This window comes from Sus scrofa, chromosome 13 (assembly GCF_000003025.6).
Source record: "Sus scrofa isolate TJ Tabasco breed Duroc chromosome 13, Sscrofa11.1, whole genome shotgun sequence".
Taxonomy (NCBI): domain Eukaryota; kingdom Metazoa; phylum Chordata; class Mammalia; order Artiodactyla; family Suidae; genus Sus; species Sus scrofa.
This window is the reverse complement of record NC_010455.5, coordinates 113311854-113336657: the sequence shown is the minus strand read 5'-3', so window position 1 is coordinate 113336657 and position 24804 is coordinate 113311854. Positions and strand designations below refer to the sequence as shown.

Below are 24804 nucleotides of genomic sequence, written 5' to 3'. Positions count from 1 at the left end.
CTTGCTCAGTGGGTTAACGATCCGGCGTTGCCGTGAGCTGTGGTGTAGGTTGCAGACGCGGCTCGGATCCCACGTTGCTGTGGCTCTGGCTTAGGCTGGTGGCTATAGCTCCGATTCAACCCCTAGCCTGGGAACCTCCATATGCCGCGGGAGGGGCCCAAGAAATAGCAACAACAACAACAACAAAAGACAAAAAGACAAAAGACAAAAAAAAAAAAAAAAAAAAAAAAAAAAAAGAATTCTGCCTACAACAACAATGGTGTCTTATGTGCAATATGATTGGAAATGATGTAGCCCATATGGATGCCTTTTAGGACTTCTTCCAATGAATGCTTTATAGAAATTATATGTTATCATAACAACATTATTACTGTTATTGTCAACAATTATTACTAACCCCATATATGAAGGAGATGACAGAAGCAGAAAGATGCCACACCAGCTCCAGAGAGCTTTTAAGTCACTCAGGGAAGGCAGCAGGAACAAAATTTAGTACTTGGGTACTCATTCTGCTTCCCTAGCTCTGTACTATGGCATGCTACTGTACCAGTTCTAAAGGAAACTGGCAAACCCCTTTGTTTTAAAGGGCAATTAATTCATTGAAACTAAATTGACTGTAAAGCGAACTTCATAATTTCCCAAATCAGAAAAATTTCAAAAATTCTCTCTTTTGAAAGAAAGTATTTTTGTTTTTGGTTTTTGTTTTTTAACTAAGATAAAGGGGAAAAAAATTTTCTGAAGCCTAAGTAATTATATGTCTGGCCATACCACAAAAGTCACAAGAAAAGCCAATATACCTTAAATGTTTGCCTCTCTCTCCTTCTTTCCCTCCTATACAAATGACTGTAATGATCAAGAAAAATACATGGATCGAATTAAATAAATGTTCTCCAACTGTACCATGGTATTTTCTGAATAGGTCGGCTCCATGTTCAAATTCTCTGAAGAGGAAGAGGAATGATATTATTGCTAAAATATCCTCCAAATTTGAAGTCCTAAAATTCTACTGCAGTCATTTAAGTTCCTGACAATCAGAAGGAAAACAATAAATTCTGGCAGTCAGATTGGAAGGAAGGAAAGATAACAATTGGGCTCATCCCTATATGTGCCCAACCCTGTTCTGGTAGCTGCCACACTAACTAATTTAAGATCCTTAATAGCTTTAGGAAGCATTAACATCCCCATTTAACAGGGGACAAAACCAAGGCAGATAAGGGTTTAGTGATTTACCCAGTTCACGCAGCTAATAATGGTATTGCCTGCACTGGGAGGTCCCTGCTAAAGCTTTATTAAATATGTGACTGAATTAACAAATGAATAAAAAAAATAAATAATGCAGGGCCAAAGACTAAAAGACTCAAAGATCATTTATCCTTCAAATGCTCTAAGTTTAAACAGAGCATTAAAAAGTAACCTGGACAATAAAAAGAAGATAGTTTCATCTATTTGAGTGAAGTTATTTTATAAATAACCTGCAAAATATCAATAAGGGAATGAGTTGACATATCTTCGTTTGATGTGACATTACTATGCTCTCGAGGAAATGATTCAGGTATTCTCTTGTGGTACAGTGGGCTAAGGATCTGCCACTGTCACTGCACTGTATCAAGTGGCTGCTGTGGCAAGGGTTTGATCCCTGACCCTAGAACTTCCACATGCCACAGGCTTGACAAAAAAAAAATTCAGCAAATATACAGTTAAAAAACAATAAGCTATATCTCCACATTTTTCATTATCTTCTTTGTGATTCAATTAATTAGACAAAATCTGTGAAAAATCTTTATGACAAAGTTGGGTCAATGGTAAATTAAGTGTATCTTTTTTCTTTTTATACTTTTTCTTTTCTTTTTTGTTTTTTTCTCCCTTTTTATGGCCACACCTGTGGCATATGGAAGCTCCTGGGCCAGAGATTGAAATCAAGCTGCAGCTGCAACCCAAGTGGCAGGTAACTCAACACCAGATCCTTTAACCCACTGTACCTGGCAAGGGATCAAACCCATGCCTCTACAGCAACCTAAGCCAATGGAGTCAGACTCTTAACCCATTGAGCCAGGGGGCGGGAACTCCAAATGAAATGTATCTTAATACATATATATTTTTAATATATTTTTTCCTGTCACTAGAGAGAAATATACTGAGTGGTCCAATTTGCTTAGATATAGTTTTCATCATTCCTATATAGATTTTTGGACATGCAAAATTAAACCTGAAATAAGTGCTTCAACTACGAAAAAACAGGTATGTGGTAACTTAATAATGTTTTTTCCTACAAATATATTTACATAAAATAAACTTAAAATTTAGATATCTTAGTAACGAATATCAATTAAAACTACAACATTAGTATTACATAAAAAATAATTATCTAAAAAATAAACTGGATATCAACACATGCAACTCATTGAAATCAGCCATTACCTTCAATTTTATTAAAACTGACTAAACTGTGTAGGTATTTGTTTGCTTTTTAGGGCTGCACCACAGCATATAGAGGTTTCCAGGCTAGGGGTCCAATCAGAGATACAGCTGCCAACCTACACCACAGCCATGGCAACACCAGATCTGAGCTGCGTCTGCAACCCTACACCACAGTTCATGGCAATGATGGATCCTTAACCCACTGAGTGAGGCCAGGGATTGAACCTGCAACCTCATGGTTCCTAGCTGGATTCGTTTCTTTGGGCCATGACGGGAACTCCAACCGTATAGTACTATTTCGATATTTTAAAATAATCTTAATTCTTTTTTCTAAAACAGTGCTTTAATTTCCTCTTCTTTCATGCTGAAAATACAATTAAATTTGAAGAAGGAGTGATAAATTAAGATTAAAAGTGTTGCTTTTTATTTTTTAATCAAATAATTATTTCTTGAAGATGTATTCTGTAATGGACATAGAGCAACAATTTTTGCCCTCAAGGTGTTTACAACCTTGTAATGAAGATAATACAAGTATGTAAAGTACAGTCATATAAAACAGTACATTAATGAAGGTTAAAAAACAGTGCACTGGGCTGTCCAGGGAAGATGCAGTCCCAAACATTTCAAAATAGAATTCCCTAATTCATTCAACAAAAACTCCTCATTATGGATGGGACTGTGTTCCCCTCCAAATTCTTATGTTGAAGTCTGAACTCCCAGGACCTCTGAGTATATGAATGTGGAAAGAGGGCCTTAAAAGAGCTAATTAAGCTCAACTAAATTCATATGAGTGGGCGCTCATCCAGTATGACTGAGAAGAAGAGACACCACTGACACATAGAGAGAAAAGGCCAAAAGAGGACACAGTGAGAGGGTAGTCACCAGCAAGCTAAGGGAGAGGCCTCAGAAGAAGTCAACCCTGCTGGAACCTTGATCTTAGACTTCTAGTCTGAAGGCAGTAAGAAAACAAATTCATATTCTCAAGTTACCCAGTCTGTTTTATTTTTCTTATGGCAATTCTAGCAGACTAGTAGATTTTTCCTCACAAGAAAAAATTAGTGGTAAATTTAACATCCCAAAAGAAAATAAATCTTGAGCCACATATTCCATTTTTCCCTACAGAATTAATTAATTTACAGTACTGAACAAGTCTTTAAATAAGGTATCACAAACATAAGCACCATGAGGCCAGGTAGACTAATGAATAAAAAATGTCTGCGATTAATAAAATAGGGAGGGGTGAAGACTGCAGTTAACTGTGGCGATCATGGTCAGGACAAAGTCATTGATGCGACCCACCATCAATATATTATGTAGGTGGAGCAAAACATCTCTGTATACAACTTAAGGGCTATCATTGGCAGCTTTGGCCCAGATGTCAGTTTTTTTCATATAAACCCAACCTCTAAAGTTCTTTCCAGCGTCATCATATCAATCTTTTCTGTCATATCAATCTTTTCTCTATTGAAGGCCTTAAATAGAAGATAAATTACTCATTCCAAAGAAAATGTTCTGCCTGGAATTGCAAACCACTTAGTAAGCCACGGTTTAATCAAATTCTTTTCTAGAAATTAATTAATATTGAATGGCACAGAAAAAAATTAGAAGCTTTTCAATAACAATATTCCACACTTGGAAGCATACCTCAGTTTCACACATTTAGCCAGTTGTTATTAACCACACTTCACAAATTAGGAAACCCGGCTGTCCCATAGGTGCTTCAAACACAAATAGTCTGAAATTGAGTAGATGGAAGCCACTGGAAGGAGCATTAGCATTGGAATCAGGCTGCACCTCTGCTCTGACATTCATTAAATTTTGTGACATTCAGCACTGTCATTTAGCAATGCTTACTTAATAGTTTACTCAATATTAAATAGCAATGAACATTTATCATAGGGGTTTGTTTCGAGGACTTTGAGACACAGAACAATCTATTTAGTGCACAGCTGAGAAAAAAATGTTCAAAAGTGGGAGTACCAGCAGCAGCAGCAGTGGTAGCGATGGTGCACATGGCAAACGATAGCAACTGCAATAATAGTAGAAACACACCTATCACATCTCAGGAAATTCTCAGGGCTTCTTTCAAACTACGTCCACACTATTAAAAAAAAGAAATAAAAACCTGATTTTTTTTTTCTCCTCCTTTAACTTGATTCTCAGCTATCCATTACTTCAGTGAACAGCAATGTCATCCACCCAGGTGGCTAAACTACAAATAGATCTTATTTAATCCCATCCTTTCTCTCACCCACATCTTTCCTTATTCCCACATTTGTCTGCCACTGAAGCCTATTGAGTTTTTCCCTTTCACTGGAAATCCATTCTTTTCCTTTACCCTTCATTTTCACTGCTATTGCCTTGCTACATTTTGACAGAGTAAGCAATGGTTTCTTAGTTGGTCTCCTAGTATAAGTTTTCTCTCTCCTCTCAAATTTATCCCCCATTTTCTTGCCACATTAAATAAAGAAAAATGCTGAATATATGCCTCTCATACTTAAATTGTGTGAGAGCCATGATGTTGCTACTGTTTTTAGTAAAGTCCAAACTCCTTTGAAAGAGTTGTATGTTTCATCAGGAAGCGCATAGCCTTTAGGACTCTGCAGTGAATTCAAATACCAGTTTTGGCATTTATTTGTTGCTCGAGCACCTCATATCACAGTTTATCCAAGTAGATTAAGTTCTTTAGGAAAAAAAAAAAGAAACTTGCCATGTATGATATCCCCAGAGCGATTCTTTTTTTTTCTTTTTTTTTTGTTTCAGGTAAGCACCAAAAGCCATTTTTCTTTACGTTTTACAAATACACTGAAGAAGCATGCAATGCTACAAGCGCTGGATGCAATACTGGGGCACAAGTCTGCACATTCCTTTGCAATTGGTCCTGTGATGGCAGAACCTTTCATTTCACCTCTATTATTTACTATGACCCTTGCATTATCTTCAAAAGAAACACACCATCTTTTCTCCAGTATGATTTTCATTGTTGAATTACTACTGCTGGATGTACCTTCTTTCTGAGCTCCAGTGTCCCTTTCTTGATTGTGGCCATCACCATGGCACCCACACCAAGAGCAGGCAGTCTATTCAGTCTTCCCTTGCTACCCTTCACAGAAATGATATACAGGTTTTTGCTCCCATGTTATCAGCACAGTTCGTCACTGATTCAACCAGAAGAGTGAAGGAAATCCAGAACTTAGCATCAGAGGACCCACAAAGTCCTCACTTCAACATCTTGATGACCAGGCAAGGATGAAAAGCCCCAGGGTCATTCTTAGTGCCCCAAACAAAAAAGGCAGTAAAGATCTGCTCAATGAATGAATGAGATCAGTCATTGCAAAGTCCACAAATATAATTAAGTTGGAGCCAAAAAATCCTCTGGTCTAGAGTGTTTTTTGTTTTTTTTGTTTTTTTTGGTTTTTTTTTGGTGAGATTTCCTCCTCAATAAACAGATTTGAAAAAAGTAAATTTTCCCAATGAGAATGACCGTATCTCTCAACAAGATGGAATAACCTTCTTAACGTCCAATCTAAGATTTTATGCAAAAGAACAATGTGGTCATATTCTAGATTCTAAGATCAAGCAAGTGTCTTTATGATTAATTGAATGAGCACCACAAATATACTGGTTCACTCATTTATTCACCAATAAATTTTTTTTTTTTTGGTCTTTTTGTCTTTTTAGGGCTGCACTTGTGGCATTTGGAGGTTCCCAGGCTAGGGATCAAATCAAAGCTGTAGCCGCCGGCCTACACCAGAGCCACAGCAATGCAGGATCCAAGTCTGTCTGCAACCTATACCACAGCTCACAGCAATGCCAGATCCTTAACCCACTGAGCAAGGCCAGGGATCGAACCCACATCCTCATGGATTTTAGTCATGTTCATTAACCACTGAGCCACAAGGGCAAACGGAATTCACTAATAAATATTAATTGGGAGTGGCAATGTAGTAGATAATGTGATAGAATCTGAAGATAACGGTTATAGTTCCTGCCCTCAATTTGCTTACAACATAGAGGAAGTAAAAGTAAGTAAATAACCACACACACACAAAAACCTTCTGTATAATTTGTCAAGTGTTATGAGGAAAAGCATAAAAGCTGGGATAAGAACCAGAAAATGAGGACCCTATTTACGTTGGTATTTCAGGGAAGGCATCTCTGAGGCTATCTATACAAAAAATGAGAGATAAAGAAGAGAATTTATTTTTACATCTTTTGGATATAAATAAAAAGTTAAAGAATACTATAAAGAGATAAATTTTTACTTTGGAATTGCTATTACATTTTTAATAATGATTTCAATCCAATCCACAATATATTATAGACTGAGATCTCCTGAAAGATGGGATGCCTCATTTCTTTCATGTTGTGCTGATATATCTAATTCCAAATTACATGAGTGACTACTCCATAAATGCTTGTTGACTGAACATGCAGGAAAGGGTTAAAGGTAATGGACAAGATAAGTATGTATGATTTAGACCACACCATAGCAGTCACTTAAATTAAGAGGTTAGTATGCTCATTAACCAATCTGAAGAACCATTAGCAACGGAAAATAAAGAGAGTGAAAGAAAGTATTGAGGAACAACATATTACAATTAAATTAATGGGGTTTAGGGAGGATCCATGAAAGTTCCTGCAGCTTCTGCCTCATCTTTATAATGTCATGGTTCTAATTTACCTCATTTATATTAATGAACGGAGGATTGCACAACTATTAGCATGATTGAAAATTACACTAATGCTCAGTAAATCTACCCCTAATTATTATGATTAATGAGAAGTTGATCATCTCGGACCAGATTAATAACCTAAAGCAACTGAAATAGAGCAAAAAAGCTTTTTCTTGCTAACCTAGGTCTTTAGTCTTTTTTATTTAATGAAACCGTGAGCAATCTACTCAGTGATATTATATACTAATTCACTATAACTATCCATTTACATAGATTTACATAGATTATATTTTTCACATTTATGTATTTATTTGAAATAATTATTTCTAAGTGTATTAAAATGTGGTCTTATGGTTGGCTTTATACAGTGTTAATGTTCCAGCATGAAATTGAATAATAAAACCAACCATATTTTTCCTCTACCTGGTTCCAAGTCATCTGCTTAAGGGTTATCTTCTTCAAAAGAAAAAGTATTAATCTTTGCAGTCATCAGAATTAATAATTAGGACATTAAAGGCATATATCTTGCCTACTTATTTAAATATTGCTACATTATAAAAATAGTTTAAAATGATAAAAAGGGCATAAGAACTTTATTTTAAGCAGCTCAATATCTGACTTCTGTTTTTTTTTTTTTTTTTTTTTTTTGGTCTTTTTGCCATTTCTTGGGCCGCTCCTGCGGCATATGGGAGGTTCCCAGGCTAGGGGTCTAATTGGAGCTGTAGCCACCGGCCTACGCCAGAGCCACAGCCACGTGGGATCCGAGCTGTGTCTGCAATCTACACCACAGGTCATGGCAATGCCGGATTGTTAACCCACTGAGCAAGGCCAAGGGATAGAACCTGCAACCTCATGGTTCTTAGTCGGATTCGTTAACCACTGTGCCACGATGGGAACTCCTGACTTCTGTTTTTGACTGGTACAGGTAATCTATTTTTATGTAACTTTTCCTTAATTCTGCTTTTATTAAAACTATAGCGTGATATTGTCTTATGTTTTGGTGGAGTTTATTTTCTATCTGCTGCTAGTGATAGGTGTCCATGGAAACAAACCTGTAGTCAATGCTAGACTCCTTAGCACAGTGGCCTAAGATATCCACTTTGACAGCACAGCAAGCAAAAAACTGTCAAGGCTATTTCTGTGAGCTCCATGACAAGCTTTTAATGAAGCAGAAAGAATTTCACATTAACATGGCCTTTAGGTCCTGAAAGTGTTATCCCATCTCAAAACTGCACTTATTCTGCTCTTATTATCAAAGATGTTCTTACTGTATTATGTGGTCTTTAAGTTAAAATCAATTTAAACACACACATGTCATTTCTCCAGGCCTGCTCATCTTCTAAAAGTTCATAAATTAATTCCAAAAATATTTATTGAGGGCCTGCTCTGCCCCAGGCTCTGTGGTAGGGCTAGGGTTTTAATAATGCCCAAGACAAAAATGTTCCCATCTGCATGGAGATTCTAGTTTAGCAGGAAAGACAGAAATGGAAACAGTTAAAAGTATGACGAATGTTGCATAAAGCATAAAGAAACACACAGGTGTCTTAGTAGGATGGGAACAGGGGAAACCCAGCTAACATGGGACATCAGAAAGGCCTCCCTGAGAAAATAACATTTAGGAGGAGAGCCTAAAAAGATGCAAAAGTTCCTGGCAACTTACTCTGTAAAGAAGAATTAGGACTCTGGGAAATAAAATGGAGTTTATAACTCCATTTAAAACATAAGCTTCAGGATTTCCTGTTGTGGTATAGTGGTTAATGAATCCAACTAGGAACCATGAGGTTACGGGTTCGATCCCTGGCCTTGCTCAGTGGGTTGACGATCCAGCATTGTCGTGAGCTGTGGTGTAGGTTACAGACACAGCTCGGATCCTGCATTTTTGTGGCTCTGGTGTAGGCCGGTGGCTATGGCTCCGATTCGACCCCTAGCCTGGGAATCTCCATATACTGTGGGAGCGGCCCTAGAAAAGGCAAAAAGACAAAAAATAAATAAATAAAATAAAATGTAAACTTTAAGTTTATAAATTCAAAGATATAAATTCAAAGAAAAAGGCCAAGTATCATAAAACAAAGATTTGAGGTTTAGGGCTCCACAGACTTGTTAGTGTCTAGCCTTACCAGTTCTTAAGTTATATGACTTTCGGAAAACATATCCCTGTTTTATAAGCCACAAAAGTAGAAATGAGGAGTTCCCATCATGGCTCTGTGGAAACGAATCTGACTAGGAACCATGAGGTTGTGGGTTCGATCCCTGGCTTCGCTCAGTGGGTTAAGGATCTGGCATTGCTATGAGTTGTGGTGTAGGTCGCAGATGAGGCTCAGATCTGGCGTTGCTGTGGCTGTGGCATAGGTTGGCAGCTGCAGCTCTGAAAGACCCCTAGCCTGGGAACCTCCATATGCCACGGGTGCGGCCCTCAAAAGATAAAAGACAAAAAAAAAAAAAAAAAAAAAATAGAAATGATAAGTACTATGTAGGATGGCTGTGAGGATTATATTATACATATGTATATATATATATGTGTGTGTGTATATATATACATGTGTGTGTGTGAAAGTGACTGACACAAAGAGTATTAATTTTCTTTTCCTATATTAAAAAAATGTGGCCCCGGAGTTCCCGTCGTGGCGCAGAGGTTAACGAATCTGACTAGGAACCATGAGGTTGCGGGTTCGGTCCCTGCCCTTGCTCAGTGGGTTAACGATCCGGCGTTGCCGTGAGCTGTGGTGTAGGTTGCAGACGCGGCTCGGATCCCGCGTTGCTGTGGCTCTGGCGTAGGCCGGTGGCTACAGCTCCAATTGGACCCCTAGCCTGGGAACCTCCATATGCCGCGGGAGCGGCCCAAGAAATAGCAACAACAACAACAACAACAACAACAAGACAAAAAAGACAAAAAAAAAAAAAAAATGTGGCCCCAAATTCTGTCTTTCTGTTTTCGTGCAAATTCACAAAATGAAATTTTGGGGAGGATGTCATGAAAGTAATTTGGGTATAAAATTAAATGACTACCATTAGTTAGGAAAACAGGCTGTGCATTCAGTCAAGCCTGTGTCCAGTCACTTTCCAGTCCGTACTAGTTTTGTGGCCCTGAGAACATTACTTTATCTACCCTGAGCCTTGTTTTCCTCATCTGTAAGATAGGATATAATAGAGCCCAGGTCACAGAGTGTTAGAATAAAATGAGTTACTAAAAGCCAAGCTCATGGGAGGGTTTCTTACAATGAGTAAAAGTTTGATAAAATTAGTTGTTTATATTACTGTAGTGGTTGTGGCAATAATAACAGCAGCAGGAGTAGCCATCTCTGGCTACCTTCTTTCATTTACATATCCAAATTAGAGGTGGGAAATAAATTTGGGAGAATAAATCATGAGACAAATGGGTCAAAATGAAAGAATTAAAAGAGTTCTAAAGAGTAATCTAAAAATACTGTTTCAGTTACAGTACTGACATAAGGTTTGAGTGTTCAGGAGAGATTTAAAAATAGGTTGTCCAGAAAACACCAAAAGTATCTATGCAGAAAAGGATTTACAACCAGTTGATTTGTGAGTTACATCTAAGGATTGGCAACTGTTTCTTACACAGTGTATGAGCTGTCTATTGCTGCATAACAACCCTGTCAAAACATGGTGGCTTGCACTATAACTGTTCTATTTACAATTTAGTGAGTTGGCTATTTGGTCTGTGCTAAGAAGGGAGGCTCCTATGCTGGTCTTGCCTGGGGTCACTGATGTGCTTGCAGTCATCATATGATTCAACTGGGCCTGGATTGTCCAAAATGTCTCCATTCACATGGTGGGTCTGGAGGACAGTACTGGCAATCAGCAGAGTCTCTCTCTCCATATGGTCTCTCTCCCTTAGGAGAGTAGTATGCTTCTTCACAGTGTGGGCTCAGAAAGGCAAAAAAAAAAGAGAGAGAGAGAGAGAGAACAAAAGCTACAAAGTCTCTTGAGGTCTAGTCTCAGAACTTCTGAAATATGATTACTACCACATTCTATTGGGCAAAGCGAATCACAAATCCAGCTCAAATGATGGAGGAAAAGAAATAAACTGTACTCTTTGAGAGAAGATCAGCAAAGACAAATTACAAAGAACCACACATATAGAATTAAAAGAAGTTTCTAAAAGGAATTTTTTTCCCAATGTACCACATAAAGCCAGCTCACATTCCCTACCCTCTCATAGTGTTAGTACTATCTAAGCTTTATTGCCACATGAAGACTAATTTTACTCCATTTGTATTTCTCCTGTTGTATATAATATGTGAAACATATAGACAGCCAAATTACTCTACCTCTTTAAATCTCTTCAGTTGATGTTCATGAGAATCATTGGGAATTTTCAAAAAAGGATCTCTACCTCCCATGGCTTAGGCATTCTGAGTTTAATCTATCAGGCATATAACCCAGATATTAAATTTTTTTAAAGAAGACCCCTTCATGATACCAACAAACACTCATGGTTCAGAACCAATGTGTGTAACTTGTTCCAGTTCTTTTTAAATATAAATATGAGAGGACCTAAAAAGTTCTTTCTCTTCCTGCTGAAATACTACTTATTACTTTATTTCTCCTTTCCCTCTGGCTGTTAGATTTTTAATTCCTTTTCCTGGAAATCTCTTCCTCTATCTTTAAATCTTCAGTGCTGGGTCCCAAATTATGACCTCCATTCTTGAACTCATTCTGAAACTTTAGATTTATTTCTCCCTGGGGACTGTAGAACATCTACATATGCATATAACTTAAGTATCTCAGTTATATATGTACTAAACTGAACTGCTCTTTCTCCTTATCCTGTTTCTTCTTTTTCTACCCAGTTTCTCATTGAATGTTGCCGTCTTTTCTACAATCATGTAAGTAAAAAATCCATTTATAATTCTAGACACCTCCCTATCACTTTATCCCTATATTCAAGTTGAGATATTTTACCTTTCTTATATCTCTCATCCTTATCCACTCACCTCTCTTCCCACTGCTAATGCTTTAACTGAGGTTATCATCACATTTCCTGATGATGGCCACCTTGCTGGTCTCCCTGAATCTGGTAGTGCCCTTTTCAAAAAGATTTCTATGCAACTGCCAGAATGACCATTCTAAAACATAAACCTGCCAGAAGAACAATCCTAAAACATAACACATCATTAAAATATAAAACAGTCACTGTCCAATGGAAAAGGTTTTATGCTTTTCTGTGATTGGAGACACAGTCTAAGACCATATTATGATAAGCGTAGGGATTAAAATCTAAGAATTTGACCTTCAAGATCAAGGGGAAACAGTGAAATTGTTGGCCTAGAGTTTAATTTATGCAGAAAAGTGTTTTGAGAAGATTGATGTGGCAGTGGCGAGGAAAAGAAATCTGGGAGAAGGAAGACCATTTAATAGGGAACTATTACAGTTATTCGGGTCTCTGGTAATAATGATCTGGCCTCAGATAGTCATAATCCTGGATGTGTTGACTGGACTCATTTACATTTATGATCATGAATTTCAAATGGGCAACATACAAGCCAGACAGTCCTACTGTACCTTCCATAGTCAATTATTTTCCTTCGCTCCCAGCTAGCCCACATTTCTTACTTCCTTTCTTAAATTCCCAGTACCCTCCTCTTTACCCCTCATTCTCCACTGCTATTCTTATCTACCACTTCCCAGGAAAAAATAGCTTATATCATAAAGAATACCCCATCATCCCTTCATGAAATTTCCCACCCCACCTGTCTCTGTAACTTCCCTCTGGTTTCTATGAAAGCAACATCCCAGCTCCTTCCTTTCTGTATGGATCCCTCTTCTCCTACCAAACCTACTTAAGAACTCCAGGCAGTAGGTATCCTCTTTCTCAACTTCATGTTGATTTCTCATTCCTATGAACACAGAATATGACTTCATATTGTCTTTAAAAATTAAAAAAAAACCTCTCATTCTTCCTCTTATTTCAATTAATATCTCATCTCTCTGCTACCCTTTCCAAAAGAAAATTCTCAAAGTAGTTGCATACATCTGGAATCTTCTCTCCTTTACCATTGAACTAAATATGTCCACATTCCTTGTCATTTTCTTCAAAAGGTGAAGCAGAAATTTCCTTAAGAATCCCCTTTTTGACACAGAAATAGCAGAAATGGTACGATGTAACTTCTGAGAATAAGTCATGAAAAAATGTCACAGCTTTCCCCTCCTTTGAGTGCTTGCTCTGTAGGAAAACCTGCTGCCATGTTGGTACCAGCCTTGTGGAAAGGCTTGGATATGAGGAACTGTGGCCTCCAGCCAACAGCTTTGGGACCAAGTTATATTACAGGTGGATCTTTCAGGATCACTGCAGCCCTACCCAATATCTAACTGCTACTTCGTGAGACTCTGAGGCAAAACTAACCAATTAAACACTTCTGAATTCCAAATCTATAGGAGGAATTGGATAATATATGTTTGCTGTTGTCAAGCCACTAAGTTTTGTTATTTTTTAATATAGCAACAGATAACTAATATAACCATTTCTCATTTTCTTCTCAGCCCAGTCCAATTATATATTTTCAATCATCACTCCAATAAGATGGTTCTTATATATGAGATTAAATTGCTTAATACCTGTTAATCACTTAGAACAGTGTCTTGGCCTAAGTGCTCCATGGATATTTGTTATTGAGTGGTATTACTACTATTATTGCAAGAAGTAGTAGGAATACATGGGTCACTGAAACCATCATCTTGAAAAACCCAAGGGTTAATTCTTAGTCTTTATCCTTGCTACCTCTCACAGTAATAACTACTTTCATTTTATTGAAACACTTTTTTCACTTTTGGCTTCTTAGTATCATCTACCTCAAGGTCTTTTTAATGGATTATCTTGTTTTGCCAGACCTCTAAACACTGTGTGTCCATGATCTGTTCTGATCTTTCTTCTCTTCTTTCTTTCTCTACCTCTCTCCTTCCCTCTCTTCCTTCTCTTTCTTTCTTTGTTTCTTTCTTTTCTTTCTCTCCCTTCCTTCCTTCTCCCCTCCCCCCTTTCTATTGACACATTCTCCCCAGGTGGTTTTAACCTGTACTGAGGCTTTATGTAGCATGATTTTTCTACATACCAGTTCTTTATTTCCAGCCTGATCTCCCCCCTAGTCTCTAGACATATGTATTTCCTTCTCACAATTTCAATGTGAATCTATTAGGCTTCTTCAATTTAGCATGTCTAAATAAGAACTCTTGATATTCTGAATAATTTCATTTTATATCTCCTACCACAAAAATGTAAGCTCTATGAATACAAGAATTCTATCATACCAGGCACTAGGTTGTGAAGAGTCTGTGCTTAGAATACTGACAAGCACATAACAGGTACACTAGGCATTTGTATAAGTGAAGAAAGAATGGGTTGAATCTTTAAAATATCCTGAGAAATATAAATAAGTAACAATTTTAGATTCTGTTTAAATCTCATAATGGTAAATCATTTCACATGACATACAAAATAGCATGTAGAATCAAATTATTATGGCAAACTCTATGTTTTAAGTTCCTTATAATAACTTTGACCTGTAAAGTTATCTGTATGGTAAGAAAATGCAATACATCCTTCATTTAAAAACTGGAAAGAATTATTACCAAACATTCGTTTCTCTGTCATTGTAGAGATTTACCAAACTTAGCAGTTTCTTAACAGTAGCCATTTATACCTGAAATAAAAATGTGTGCATCACTATCTTTTCTAAATATTACCTTAAACTTTTTTCATTTCTCTAACATTTTGTTAAGCTCCTAATACATGCCAAGCAATGCACACAGAGTGTGATAAAATGATAAATATTACTTAATTCTTGCCAGCTAACAATACCATGACAGGTATGGTCAGAGACAGACATGAAGCCAACGATCACAGTGCCATGAGAAAGTCTATGGGCAGGTAACTGGGCAGAATGGTGACAGGCCAACTAACTGTGAAGGGAAAACTTCCCAGAGGTATAATCCCTCTCACAGGGAATGGGAACTACAAGGTCTGTCCCACCAGAATTAGAAATGCATCCATATTTAATAATTTTTCAATGTTTTTCTGATTTCTCCCCTTTTTTCTATTTAGATACAACATTCAGCCCGGCTATAAAGTTCTCAATTTTTTTCATGCCAATATCCTTGATAAAAATTCCTTAATAGCTTTTTGAAATCATCCTAGGTATAACGTGGGTGAAGTATTTCTATTAATCCAAAAAATGTTCCTCATGAATTATTTCTCAAAGTCATCCGTTTTGAATCTTTTTTTATATTTAGGTCACATGAAACATACCACATTTTCCAATGTATTCAGTTGTTGAATATCAGTGATTCAAGCCAGATAATATGCTAAGCTTGACATCAGCAGAGTCATATAAAGAGAATATATTAGGCCAAGGAAAGCTGATATTTTCTCTTAGCCCACTCAACTATGAAACAAACACTCTTGAAATCATTTTACTTTTGACTATTGAGCATCAAGTCCCTTGTAACCAAGGAAACGGCTTTCAGATCCCAGCTTAACAGACAGAAGGCAATTATTTGTCTGATATAAGGGTCCATCCTTGCCACTCTTCTTTTCAGCTAATGCATCCCACTCCTTCACCTTTTCTTAACTTCTGTGCATCAGTGACTTATAGCACAACTCTCTTCTGCCTCATATTTTTTCTGGTCTACTTGTGAGACTTTCTTATTCTGAAATTGCAGGCAATAGCAAACTTTCTTCCACAGAGGAGGCGAACTCTAAACTGCAGCCTTGAAAAACCATGTGTCATAGAAACTAGAAACGGTGTATGCCATTAACAACAACAACAATTTGCTGTTAATACAGCTAGGAATGGTGGCCTAAATATAATGCAGGAATGCTTGAGCAGCATAGCCAGGGGGTTCTGGCTCATGATATCATATGAAGTTTCAGGTAAGCTATTGGTGGAAACTGTAGACACCTGAAGGCTCAACTGGGGCCCTGGGAACTTATTCTAACACTCAGAGAGCTGTTGGCAAGAAGCTTCACTTCCTCACCACTTGGCCTTCCCATGGAGTTACTCAGGACATGGCAGCTGGTTTCCCCTAGAGTGAATGATCCAGGAGATACAGAGAATGAGAGTACACATCTAAGACAAAAGCCTCAGTGTCTTCAAAACCTAATCTCAGAAGTGACATACCATCTCACATCACACAAAACAAGTCTGTTACAGTATTGTAGGAGACTGACTTCTAGAAGGCAAGATCTGTGAGTCTTGGCTGTTATGAGAATAGGATGAGTTGCTATCTGTCAAACATATAAAACTGGGCCTGGCTCATAATAAATGTTATGTAAGTTTTACATATGGATCATAATCATCATTATCAGAGGTAAAGTTAGGACAAGTCTCTAACTGTGAGATGAGGGAAAAGCCTGCCAGATATCCTTTCATGCTCTCAAATGGTTAAGAATGCAGAGAACTATAAACCTAGGACTGTCACTAGCTATGGGATGTGAATGTATTATTTAATCTGTACCTCAGTTTACTCATATTGAATGGAGGGTACTAGAATTAAAGCAAAATCTGCCACTATCCCTTATGGTCCAGGTAACCAATGATCCCACCATTTTTTTTCATTCTCTGTTTAATATTTCAAAATTAATTAAAAGAGGGAAAATACTTCCCTGTCACTCAATATCTTGGATCAAACTGTTTTCATTTCTAAGCCCTTCTTAAAATTCTTAACCTTAAGATTTCTTTTTCAGTGACATTACAAAGAATCTACAGATTCTCAATTCTGTATACACAAAATGTATTTTAAGTTGGATTTCCATCTGAAGATATTTCACTTTTTACAAGAAAAAACAATTTCTATGATAATCCTTACTTTTCCTAGATATTTATTTATCCTCATCCATCAGGCTTATCCTAAACATCATCTGCAAACATTTGCACATTTATTTTTAAAGACTTCAGATTTCTTCTCCCCATAGTAATGTGACATATATCTTTAGCCTCTTCTGATATCCAATGTAGATGTTACTGGATTCAGCAACTTTTAATAGTTCCTCACACCTTCAGTTAAGCTCTGTTGCATAGTAAATAAGATTTCCAACTAAGCCACATTAAACCTTGCTCTATAGTTTGTAGAAGCTAACAATGCATAGTTGAATTAATTAAAATGTATGCTTATGAGACTAAAACACATGATAGGAACCAATAGCATTCAATTTATTTTCTCAAAAGGCAAGTCTATCATTTAGGTGAGCTGGAGGTATTTCTAACACCCTGGGTGGTTTTCAGGGAATCTGTTAAATATTTCAGAGAAGGTACCTTTTGAAAAAAAATAATAATAATGTTTCCTTAACACCATCAAAGACTATGTTTCCAGAACTCTAATTTATTCATTATCTATAATGTTTTCCAATAGAAGCTATTAAAATCTAGATGGTTTTCTTTTTTTCTTTCTCAGGTGCCTTATTGTTATAATTGCATATGGATACATAACTCTTTTCTGTATGTATTCTGTAATTTTATTCAATTCATTTATTAGTTATAGCCTTTGTTGGATGGAGTCTTTAGGATTTTCTATAAGGGCAGGTAAAACAGATAAGACTCCCAATTGGCACATTTCTTATAATTAGATAGTCCTAAATTATTAGTTAGAGTAATAATTTAACATAGGTAAACATTCAAACATAAATTGCTTCTTATATATATTAAGTTCAATTTTATTTTTTGGTTTTGCTTTTTAGGGCTGCAGCTATGGTATATGGAGGTTCCCAGGCCAGGGGTCAAATCAGAGCTACAGCTGTGGCCTACACCACAGCCACAGCAACACCGGATCCTTAACCCACTGAGTGAGGCCAGGGATCAAACCTGCAACCTCATGGTTACTAGTTGATTCATTTCCGCTGCACCACCAGAGGAATTCCCAAAATGGTTATTCTTGATCAAAGAGTCACCATTCCCCCAAATGGTGATTACCCCTACTTTGTGATTTTGCCATTTCCTTGGCCTGTGGTCACCAGCAGAAATAGAAAGAGGGGCTAAAAAGTACATGTGCTTCTTAACTACACTGATCCAGAAGTAACACTGATACAGCCTCTTAATGTAAGGCAAACTGCAAACAACTAGCAGTGTTCCCATAAAAAAAGGAAGTGTCAGATTTGTACATCAACTCTGTAGTACCCATGTGAATTCATAATCATAGAAGGACTGAGCTAAAAGGGACTTTACCATACTCCAACCACATACTTTTATAAGTGGGGACCCTGAGTACTGGAATAATGAAGCAGCTTACAAAAGTAAACAATGGAGTTAATGTAGAATAGAGACGTCCCCTTATCACCTGACAGTATGTCCAGTTCACTCCATTTTATGCAGACCTTGTGGAGGTAGACCCAGCTACTCCAAACCATCCACTACAGTTTGCATTATCATATCAGCAGACCTAAAACTTCTCATGTACTATCCAGGCCACTTACTTGGAATGAGCAGACTCTCTGAGGGACAATCAGCCTTAAGAATTTGATGCAAAAAGTAGCACCAATCTTGTCAAAAGCCATGAATATCAACTCATAAATAACATAGCAAAAGATATATCCAACGAATATAAGTGATTGATCTGCCTTTTTTAAAAATGACATAATCTAACTAGAAGATGAGTGCTTAAGCCCTATATTTAATTAAGTCATGTGGACTAAAGGCATTATTTGGGGCATTGGATCATTGAGTTTTAGAATCTCAATTCTCAATGCTTATGCAACTTCACTTCATCTAGAGATAACAAATTTCTACTTATCACGCAACAGATATACTTCTAGAAGAACATGCTAAACATTTTCAATTTATGGCCTTTCCCCAGATCATTTAATGATCACAGCCACACTGCATACTTTAGTATCTCTGCCAGAGACTACTGAATCAGCTAGCAGAGGGATTCTCCAGTGTATCATGTCCAGCAATCTTGTTAAAGCTTGGAGATTCACCACAGTGATGCCTCTCTGTGATGTATTTCCTTAGAACAATTGCCAATTATACATTTAGGGCCTATGTGCATCAGGCAGAACAGTGCACAAGCAGCATCTGCTTTATCTAGAAAACAATAAGTTCCAAGATTAAGATCTATATTTATGCAATTTCAAAGCATTTACCATGTATGTTTTCAGGTGGTCTCTGCTTCTAGATGGCCCTGTGAAGAGCTCGCAAACCGTTTACCAACATCGTGCCAGCTGTTTCTCAGAGTTCTGAACAAACACACATGCTGATGCAAAAGCAATTGAAAATTGGCCTGGTTTCCACAAATTCATTTCACAATTTCCTGATTTAGACTTTTTTTTTTTCCAGCACCAAAACACAAATAGAAGGAGATTATGTGTTATATTTCAAGAGGACACACCAATACTTTGGAAATAATTACTTTTTGAAAGATAGTTATTGCATAAACAATTGATTGCACTGCTAAGTGCTTACAAATGCCTCATATAACAAAATGAATATAAGCAATCATACTATCTACAAGAAACAACTGATATAATTAAATTTACTCTGGCTGTACAAGATAGTTTTTACCAGCTTCACACTGATTGAGCGTAAGTAGGCTAAATATTGAAGGAACTCATCAAGAATTAAAATTTATCCCAGTTTCAACAAACACATTGCCCTATTTGTAATGCAAGAAGAAAAAGGAAAACAATGAACAAAAGAAACATACAAATACAGCAGTTTTGTTATTGCAACTACATAACTCTACTTGTGCTAGGATTTATTTCACATAAAAGGTTTGCTGAGGAAAAACAAACTAAAGATAAATAGATTTGGATGCACATGCAATTAGTAACTGAATCACTCCATTTAAATTTAAATTTCAGTAACGACTAATGGAATCTTTCACTCTGGGGGACTGAAAAAGGTAATTATGTAGCAAATGTTGTCTTCTCTGGGCAATAAATCTGAATCTTAGCCTTCCTTGGTATTTCTGACACATTAGACCACCTACCTGTGCTCCTCTCAATTTAAAGACAACATCATGCTTTGAGTATATTCTTTCATTTATAGTTGTTGAGTATCTAGCATATTCTATGCAGGAAATTAAATTTTAGGAATACAAGTAAAAATATAGCAAGACCCTGCCCTCAAGGCGTTCTCACATTCATTAGATGAAGGCAGATTTCTACATAAATAGTTGCAAATGAAGCAGTAAACAGACTCAGAGAGAAATATGAATATTATTCAATGTTGAAACAAAAGCAAGCAGAAAGTTCTACCTGGGAGAGAGAGTAGACTATGGTATGGTGAAGGGTTACAAGAAGGTGTAATGCACAACATGAATAGGTGTTTTTCATATGCCTGGGAGGTAAAAGATGTCCCAGAGTAAGGAAACTACATTGGCAAACTACCTCAGCAACAGGGAAGAAATGAATTTGTCAGGGTTGATACAGACTTTCCAAGTTGGGGTATGAATTAATTAGACAGAAACAAAATCCTGGCCTTTCTGCCTTACTCATACTCCCCTGTTGATCTAATATAGACACATTGATCCTCAAAGCTGCCTTTATTCAACTCATTGAACTCCCTTATTCATCTTTTCACCTTGAAAACAGTCAATGAAATGATTAATCTGTCACCTCTTAAAGTTAATATGCTATTCATTTAAAATTTCCAAAGCAATCCTAAAAATAAAGCAAAGAACCAAAGAGTACACTGGTCAAAGGCATATTTCTTGGTATGAACTCAAACAGATACAATTAAGTCATAACTTTATTTTGTTACACTAGTTTAAAACTTCCTGATGGGTCTTCCTCCCCAGTCTCTGGATGCTATCCTGGGCAAAACTCGTAGCTTAAGTTGCTTTAGAATTGTATAAGCAACTCTTTTCAAGCATTAAAAAGTTCAGTCTAATGAAACCAAAACATGTATCTCACAAAATACAACCAGCCTCTGGCCTTTCCCTAGCTGAGACCTGGCCCCCTCTTAGTTACTAGCAAGGAGCAGAGGGGGCTTGATTTATTCTTTTACCCTCCTTGGTCCTCTGTCCCTGTCTCCCTTCAGACCCATTGTGCTATGTCCTGCTCTGGCAGCACCAAGGAGAGAAAGAAAGAGTGAGAAAAGGCAGATGTCACTTCTACTGTTAGTCTGTCTGTGGCCTAAGCTGATGCTAGCAGAAAAACAACAACAAGGAAACCTATTAAACATTCTTTCCATGTAAAGGTACAGAGTGGCAAGGTGAAGGAGGGGAAATAGCTTTTGCCCAGGAAAGGTGTAAATTCACCCTAATCATTTCCTTTGACTCCAGAGAATCACTACCAAATATTACTCTGCTTCAGTAATCCCCACATGAATCCCTGTATCTTTTGCTGCTGTGCACCTGTGTCAGGAGATGCTCCTCTCATCCCACACTCGGTAAGAACCTCCAGTGGAAAAGGACCTCAGCTCAAGGAGGGTCCCCACTGAGGCTGGAAAGATCCTGTATAAAACAAATTGGCTGTTAATCCTCTAGAGCAGCCTGCCTCAGAAGCCGGTTGCCTCAAGCTCTGATATCTCCATTTTTCTCCATTTGACATTAACACTCTTATCCAAACACCACCCTTTCTGGCATAGAACAAATTTATGAGTCAACCAGGCAAGCTCAGTTCAGTTTTGTGTTCAGTTTGAGGGCTCTCATCATTTGTTTTCTGCAGAAAATGAAGACAGAGAAAGAATCAGACTTGGTGGCTGATCTCCAAGTAAATTCCTTATTAGATCTTCAAACCCTTCACTGCTTTCCAAAATGTAAGGGCAAACTTGAAGAGAATATCCAAACAGACATCAGTTGTTTCAGAATGATGAGAAACCCTCAGGTACCTCAGGGTCTTTGATGAGAAAATCAGCCCGGGGATCTTCTTTGAACTTGTTTTATTTGGCACTAAATGTGAAAAAGATTGTTTTTAAAATAACTGTGGAAATTGGTAGAGTCTCATGATATGGTACACTTGCCAACTTTAAAAATCTGTAGTGAATTATATTTGTAGTTTTATTTCAGGAAAAGGTTATGTATAAATAGAAGACAATGGCATAACTGATGATCTATGGAAGCCATAATTTTTCACTGTACCAGTTTCATTACTTGAATAACCATTTCAATCTTTTCTAGGAGTAAGAAAAAATGTTTCCAATTACATTTCGTAAAGGCAATGAATTTTACCCTTTGAATTACATTCAGATTCATGGAGCATTTTTATAAGGAGCCTTTTAAAAAAGATAAATAGTATTTTATTTTAATGGATGTAGAAATTTCAGAAATCTACACTAACCACAATTGACTCTGCAAATTCAATGAATTATCCAGAAGATACATACCCCAGCTCTTAAGTTATAGAAACTTATAATTACATATACAATGTTTTATTAACTTCTCATACAATGTCTTTTAAGTGAGCAGATTCTAGTGACAGGAGAGTGACAACACACCACTCAGGTCATCAAATTTTCCTACTGACATTATACTAGGCAAATTTCAATGTTCGTATCATCGTAATTCCTCTAATGTGTTCTTGGGTCTTCATTGTTATGTTCCTTATCTTCCATTCATATGATTATTTATTGAACATAGTAAATTATATCTTATTGTTATAAAATAATAAATACAACTTAGATTATGTTTCACTAAAGATACAGACAACGTACTATCCTAGCTGAACTTAACCAGAGTTAGGATCCAGATGGATACCTCTCCTCCATTTTTTGATCCTTTTTAATAGGGTCTCCTGATATCTATTTACCTGTATTATCTAAATGTGACTAAGTCTCATCGTTAATTAACAAAATGGAGTTTCAGTCAATCACAGTGTGACGCATCCTCAATATAGTACAGTTTTCATTTAATGAATTAATTTTTATGCAAATTTAACCTTTAATGGATCTACAAATGGTTGCATTCAAGTTACATCTGCATAACATTTCCCAAATGGTTTAAAGGTAGTGGGAGTGGAAAATAACTAATTTTTTTGGTAATTAAAATGCCCCAAACATTACATGTCAGGCTTAGTACAATTCTCCAGTGTCTTATTTATTTGTTTTGCCAGTACACAATCAAATTGCATAATTACGACAGAAAGCTTGATCTCCTTCTTTGCATGTGCTGGAAGGGACATTGCAAATAGGACTTTTGCTAAATGGACCACATCTAATAGGGTCAAAGCCCCTGGTAGGATATGCCAAAGCCATCTCTAAATAGACCCCAAGGAATGGTGACATTAAAATCTACCTGAGAGCTTTTCTCTAGACATGATGGTGTAAGAGAGTAAAAACTTCATTAATAATTTAGCTTTTTAAGTACTTTAATTTCCCTGACACCTGGCTACTAGGGACAAAGTGTGTGTATGGTGTTTATCAAGAAAAAATAGTTAGAAAATGATTGATTCCACTTAAAAATAATAGGATTAATTCCACTTACAAATAACAGAAATATAGAGATATACCTCTCTTGCTGCTCTGAGAGTGATGCAATAACCTGTCCTAGAAGAGAACTCACCACAGAGTCTGATAGATGATGGGAACTCCATGAATATTTCATGAATTGAAAGACTATTCAATGCCGAGGCCCAGGGGAATGGATACTGTTCATCCACTATGTGGAATAAATTCACGGCTGCATCCTTCCACCCTATTCACTACCCAAACTTGTTTGTGTTATTGTTTTGCATTATATACAGAAAGTAACACTGACTTTCCTCAAAATATCTGCAAGATGGCCCCATGAAAACACATATAAATATCCAACTCCTGATATGTAAATTCTCTAAGAGTGGTGAGAATTTTGTTTTCTGATGTATCTTAGAACAGTGCTTGAAACGTAATAGATACCTAATAAACATCTATGGAAGGAAAGAAAGAAGGAAGGAAGTGGGGAAGGAAGGAAGGGAGGAAGGTGGGAGAAAGGAAGAATGATCCAGGTCCTAATGACTTGTTTCTTCACATACATTTTTGCTACCTGCATAAAATGGTTTTGATCAGGAGGCAGTATGGTATCACAGTTGAGGCTATAAGTTCTGAAAACAGATCTAATTTGAATCTTGCCTCACTACTTACAAGCCATTTGATGGATGTATTTCTGAACATTTTTGTGCCTCACTTTCCTCTTCTTTAAAAATGGGATTATTGGAGTTCCTGTTGTGGCGCAGTGGTTAACGAATCCGACTAGGAACCATGAGGTTGCAGGTTCAGTCCCTGCCCTTGCTCAGTGAGTTAAAGATCCGGCATTGCCGTGAGCTGTGGTGTAGGTTGCAGACGCGGCTCGGATCCCGCGTTGCTGTGGCTCTGGCGTAGGCCGGTGGCTACAGCTCCGATTGGACCCCTAGCCTGGGAACCTCCATATGCTGTGGGAGCGGCCCAAGAAATGGCAAAAAGACAAAAAAAAAAAAAAAAAAAAATGGGATCATTACAGTAACAGTAACTCCCCAAAGGGTTCTTTTAAGGATTAAATGTGAAAATATATTTAGCAGCCTTCAATGAATATTATCTCCTACTAATAATATCTTTTATTAATCTTCCTTTAGGAGATGGCTCATCTCTAATGTGATGCATTATTTATCATCCTCCCTAAGACGCTTTTGAGAGTGAAAAAGGAAGGCTCTAAAATGATTAAAAAACATCCATTGACCTACAACAAATATAAACTTGGAGAGTACCAAGCTATCAGTGACATATAGTTCTCCTACTCACTGGCTAAACCTGCTATCAGGCAGACTTCCTTGTTCCCAGACCTAGATAGAAACATTTAGCAGAGACTATATTAT

General features: G+C 37.1%; 1 protein-coding gene and 1 pseudogene across 9 annotated transcripts in view; both read right to left on the bottom strand.

The window, feature by feature from the left end:
* NAALADL2 (N-acetylated alpha-linked acidic dipeptidase like 2) overlaps positions 1-24804 on the bottom strand; it is a 1365504-nt gene that overhangs the window by 878957 nt on the left and 461743 nt on the right. The gene's annotated exons all lie outside the window — the stretch shown is intronic.
* LOC110256520 lies at positions 2679-6156 on the bottom strand (annotated as a pseudogene).